The sequence below is a fragment of the Acomys minous genome (genome assembly GCF_964271855.1).
Source record: "Acomys minous genome assembly, chromosome: 3".
NCBI classification, from domain to species: domain Eukaryota; kingdom Metazoa; phylum Chordata; class Mammalia; order Rodentia; family Muridae; genus Acomys; species Acomys minous.
Genome location: NC_140485.1, coordinates 53,805,189 through 53,811,188, shown reverse-complemented (window position 1 = coordinate 53,811,188; position 6,000 = coordinate 53,805,189).

The following is a 6,000-nucleotide window of genomic DNA, read 5'->3' as shown; positions in this document are numbered from 1 at the left end:
AACACTTCGAGGTGCTGATGATACTTCTCGTTTGTAGATGGCAAAAGCGAGAATGTGAGTTTCCAGGCATCACGTAGCCCAGGAAGCAATGGAGTCGGAACGGGAGTCAGGCTCTGCCTGGCTCTAAAGTGTTTTCATTTTTCATTCTGCTACTCCCTAAGGATGGGTGGTGAGGGAGGAAGCTGGGGTGCTCTGAGCACAGGGTGGCTACTCTGTCCCCAGTTTTGGCACAGTGACTGCAGATTGCCCACTATTTTTTTTTCTTCTTGCCTGTCTTCCTCCTCATTCATTTTCCCTGTCCCCAACCCCAGAGCTGCCTTCCTGCTCCCTCAGTTTTGAGCATAGACATTTCCGACTGCAGCCTATGGACTCACGGACCTCCCAGGCCTGTCCTTTTCAGTCATCTAGCTTTAAACCCTAGGTTTCCAGGGCCGTGCGGCGGCAAAGCCTGGCTCAGACCCTTGCTGGAGCTTGTGTGTGGTGCCCATGAGAGATGGAGAGGCAGGCGCTTATTTTATTATCCTCACTTGCCCAGCTGAATTAAGGTCAAAGGGATTCTCTCTTGGGGAGCCATGGGGAAGAAAGAAAGCACAGGATGATCAAGAGGGACCTCCTTGGGGAGTAGAGATAAGGTGTGTGTGGTTGGGTTGGAATCGGGGGGGTGGGTACCAGGGGCTGGGGACAGGGAGGATGATGCCCCTTTGTCCTCTTTTGGGACTCTCCAAGTAACCTCTCAAGTAAAGGACTTAAGGGTCGTGCAGGGGCTCCCACATCCTAAAATAGTTGTATCATTGTGATAGTTTTGAAGAATCTGTAGTGAAGTCGTTGGGGCACTGCAAGCTGGAGAGCCCACTGAGGTAGTGTCTCATCCTTTAGGGGAGGGCTGTGAGCCTCAAGTGGAAGAAGGGAAGAGCGTTCAGGTGGCCCCAAAGACTCAGGAATGCGAGCTGTCCTTAGTGGGTGCCTTGAGCATTACACTCTGGACTCTGGTACATGGTTTTGGTCTCAGTGACACTGGCTGCATGGACTTAAGCAGAGTAGAAGGCATTCGTTCTTCAGCCTTCCAGGCATTTCTAGGCCTTGGATCTGATGGAGAGGAGGTTTGAACCCTGAAGGAGCTAGATGCTCTTGTTTTTGTTGGATGAGGAGCCTGTAGTTGCTTTCTTTGCCTCAGGGTCCTAGAGAGCAGCGTCAGGAGCAGGTAGTCTCAGCTTTAGGTGTCTTTGGAGTTCTATTCCAGTTTTGACCCTCTGAGGGTTTTGTAGAGAGATGGGTGATAACAATCTGCCTCTGTCTCTTAAGTTCTTACTTTCCAAAAGACACACTCTGGATAAACCATGTGATACAGAACCAGGCCCAGGGGATGCAAGAAATGGAAAGGAATAATGATGGAGCTAGGATGGGCAGCAGGCGGTGCTGAGCTATAGCATCTCTGAAGGGTCAGGAACGCATGCTAGAGCTGGAAGGAGGAGTGTGTGTATGTGTGTGTGTGTGTGTGTGTGTGTGTGTGTGTGTGTGTGTGTGTGGTGGCTGGAGACATGGAGAGAGGTGAGGCTGGAGCTTCCTGGATAAAGGCAAAGAACTTGCCAGACAGCAGAAGCTCAGCTAACTAAACAGCTTTTAGGGGGAGGAGCCAAGGGCTGCGAGCAGACAGACCTCAAGAAGAAGCAAGATGCCCTGTGTTCCACATGCATCCATATCCGCATCCCTGAAGAGCTGGCAGGGCTGCTCATGGGGCGACTAGGAGCAGGTGACAGGTGGATTTCCTGTCCTGATAGAACAGAAAGGATGTGGTAGTGGAGAGCAGAGTGTTCCCCTTACTTAATCCAACCTCCTTCCCTCTTCTCTCAGCTGGGAGTGGATCCTAGGCCACTCATTCCAGGCTTTGTCTCCAGGTCCGAAGTCTCTGAGGGTGCTTGTCCCTCTCGGGCCAGCTGAGGCAGGGGACAACTCGAGTTCTTCTTCCCTGTTCTTTCCCTTATAACAATCCCTGTATCCTCCCTGCTTCTCATCTTTGCCTTCTCTTAATACGATACAGTGAGACGGCCATATGCTGAATACAGAAAACTTGGAGATGTGCACTTGGAGAATAGACTCAAAATCTTGCTGTGCAGCGATGGCACTGCACTCCACCTGGTTTCTCTTCCTGACCCAGAGACTTGGCCAGTTAAACACACAGATGGCTTGCATACCAACTACCAAGCCTTTCCTCACCATAACAGACACATTATACCATTACAGTTATTTAAAATAGTATTATAAATACAAATCCTTATCTACCTTGAAAGAGTTGCCATTATTTATTTGGCCATTGGACTTTTATCAGACGTTTTGGTGACATTTTGTTTTCCCCAGTTAGAAGCTCTTCTTGGAGAGTTATTTTTTATGCTTGTTTCTACCTGGATAGTATTTCCACCTGAGGGTGGACCTCAATCCTAAAAGCATTAAAAAGCTGGTTCTGGATCAAATTGCACAAGGCCCTCACCTTTCCTTTCCCCCACTTAGGGTGTGAAGTGCTTCCCGTAGTTTGCCCTTTTTAGCAAGTGGCCAGGGAAGATTGTCAGCAAAGCACCAACTATCACCTGCCCACCCCCATACAACACAGCCAAGTCAAAGGATCACAGATGAGGTGGCTTCTCTCAACACTTTCCACTAACTGTGGGAAGACGTGTATGCCCCAGGACCCAGATTCCTCAGGCCTGGCCAGGAAGGCATGGTGGGTTCAGGCTGAGACGACAGGGCACAGGCCAAAAGGCACAGTCTCAATGCACTGTCCCATGTCACATGGGGTCTCTTCCAGTTCTAAGGGGCAGGCACTGATGGGCTCAAGCCCTACTCTGGCCTCTTAAGTACACTGTTTATGAGTCTATCTTTAGAAAGAGGGTTGGGGGCCAGATCTAGAAGGAAAGGACAGTCAAGTGATATACACAGTGTCCAAGAATCCTTGCTATAAGGAAATGTCTAGTCCAGGTTTCACAGTTAACTGACTGCAAATTGTGTGTCTATGTGTGTGTGTGTGTGTGTGTGTGTGTGTGTGTGTGTGTGTGTGTGTGTGTGTGTCTAGAGCACACTAGTAGCTATATCAAGTGTGGATTGGGTAGGCCATGTATTATGGCCACTGGGGCTAGATTATGGGTAGCTTTGGGGTGAGGTAAAACTTCAAAGAGCCCAGGAATAGGTTGGGGAGGCTACCAGGTATCCAGATCCCCAAAACAGACTTCACGAGTATGGCTCCAAGTAGGGGCGGCTCCAGTCACCCTTGAGGGCCAGGGGTTCTCATTGATTGAGAAAGTAGCATAATTCCAGCCGGGCTTTGGGAGAAGAGCAGAGCTTGAGTTGGAGATACACAAATAGTATGATGGGCGGAAGAGGAGGAGGAGGGCAGGCACAACTTGGGATCTTCTGAACTGTGTCCCTGAGTGTGCCTTTTAGTTTATCTGTCGGGGGGGGGGGGCACACTTTCTCATAAGACCAGGAATAAACAATTAGAAGAGCGAGGCAGAAAGCTGACCCAAGAGATGTGGGAAATGGGTTTCAGTCCAAGTAAGAGACTCCACAGGCAGCTGGCCATATGGTGCTGCTCAAGGAAGGCCTTCTCTGGTGGAGACATGGTTTGATGAGTCCCTTTTGAGTCTCACTTAAGGAAGAGGTGGCTTCATCCGTGGGACCTGAGGTGGCAGTCACGAGAGTATTTTATACACATTTGTGTGAAGCACTGCCTAGAAGGCTCATGCTGTTCCTAAATTCTTCCTGCCAAACTAAGAGGACTCACTCCATTCCTCACATAGGGAGGACTAGGCTTAAGAGCATGTCACAGGCTCAGCTTTGGTTCCTCATGATTCCTTGGGCCCAGACTCTTAAATAATTGGGCTGCATTGCATCTTCCTGTAGGTGTGAAGAAACAAGACCTAGAGAGGCCCAAAGAATGAAGGGTACCCAATGAGGCCCACTCTGAAGGCCAATTCTCTGCATACCAGGAGAGGTAGTAGTTGAGGGTCCTAGGGGGTGGCTGTGAAGGAGGTAGACAGCATTCTGGGAAGGAATAGGGAAGAAAGAAAGAAGAGGGTGCTGGAGAATTGGTAGTCATCATGACTGCATGGCCAGGGGCCTCTGGCCTCCATCCTGGAAGCATTCAAGTGTACCTCCAGATGTAGACTTGCCCCTCAGACACCATCTGATTCTAGCCCTCAAACACTTTACACTCTCAATGGTCCACAGCATGGGGGCAGTGGCTCCTGACCTCCACTTCTTTGAAATGAAGGGTGCTGCCTGAGAGACTGTGCTTCCCTGGGTGGCTGTGGTCAAGAGCGTGAAATCTCAGGACTTCACCTGGGTTTAAATACTGTCATCAACTGCCAGTTCTGTGACGTTGAGGGCATTGCTGGCCTCCCCTGAGCCTGTTCCCTCATCTGTAAAATGGGGATAATAATAAGCCTGCCTGCCGTATGTGCTGCGGAGATGGAATGGGGGAGGCATTGGTGGCAAGCCTTCAAGTGTTGCTTGTTCCATTAAAAAAAAATACCACTTACCAACCAAGGACAATGCATGCAGTAAACCTAGACCCCCCTATTCAGATCTATCCAATGGACAGCGCATTCTCCACAGTTGTGTGGAGAATGGGAACTGACTCTGACATGAACTATAGTGCCCCCTAGTTGACCACTTCCCCTTGGTGGGGAGGCCTGGTGGCACTCAGAGGAAGGGTAAGCAGGCTACCAGGTTGAGACCTGATAGGTTGTGATCATATGGTGGGAGAGGAGGTCCCCTTCTGTGACAGGCCTAGGGGAAGGGAATAGGGTGAAAGAGGGAGGGAAGGGGGAACTGGAAGATAAAAATGAAGGGATAACAACTAAGCTGTAATCTCAATAAATTTTTAAATTAAAAAAAAATGCCACTTTCTATGATTCTCTCACTTGGCCGTGCTACTTGCATCTCCTGGCAAAACCCCCTTTGGGTAGTTTCCAGTGCTGTGATTTGTCCCCAATATGTGAAGTTTATGGGACTTTGGGTTCTGAGTCCTTCCCTTGTGGCCATATTTCTTTCTCTCTGGTCTCCTCATCCTGCAGCTCAGACTAATGGCATTATTATTAAAGTCCCCTATATCCTGAGACCCACCTAGTTCAAATCCTTGTTTGTTCTTCAGTCTGAGAAGGAGACTGTGATCTCCACAACACCACGAAGACCTAACATTCCCAGTGCCCTTTCCTTCAGAGACTCTTGGATTTAGAGATGTGGTAGGGGCTTAGAGGCTCTAAGCCTTGGGAATGAATGGCCTCCTTTCTGGGCAGTTGGGAGGCATACTTCAAAGTGAATGCTGAGAAAAGCTCCTTGGGTTGGATATTTTAGTGAAACATATTAGTGTGCTTCTGGGCAGGGTGAGTTGGGACAAACTGACTTTGTCTTAGGGAGAAAAGGTGTTTCAAGCCAGTAAAGAGATGCAGGGGGGCTTTGACAAGTTGACTGAGGACAAGTTCCTCGCAGGACAGATGGTATGAGTAGGGATAGTGCAAAAAGTGGTAGGGTAAGGTGAGCCGGTAACAAAGAACACGGCTCTTCGGTTTGATTGACAACTACTGAATACTTCCAATACTTGGCAGGTGCAGCATCTCACAGTTCTCAGCCCTAGGTTGCTTCTGGGGAGCATTACCAATTCCTTTGTTACTTAGGGTCCCCATCCACTGTTGCCAGGGAGTCCCATACACCTGGCAGTCTTCAGAGATGTCAATTGTGCAGGTCCGATGTAGGGAGGGAGTCTTTAACTCTCAAAAGCTTGCTGAGTATTTGGGCTTCCAAAGATCCTGGGACCACAGCTGAGAAGCCCAATGCTGGGCTCTACAGAGTGGGGCATACTGGGAGGGCCAGCAGGCGGCTCTTGGAAGGAACAGTGGGGTCTTTATTGAACTCGGTACTCATGATCTATGTTGCACACCTGCTGTGTCCCACACCCTCAGCCACACGGGAGGAGCTCTGCCTCCAAGGAGCTAGAGAATATAAACTGTG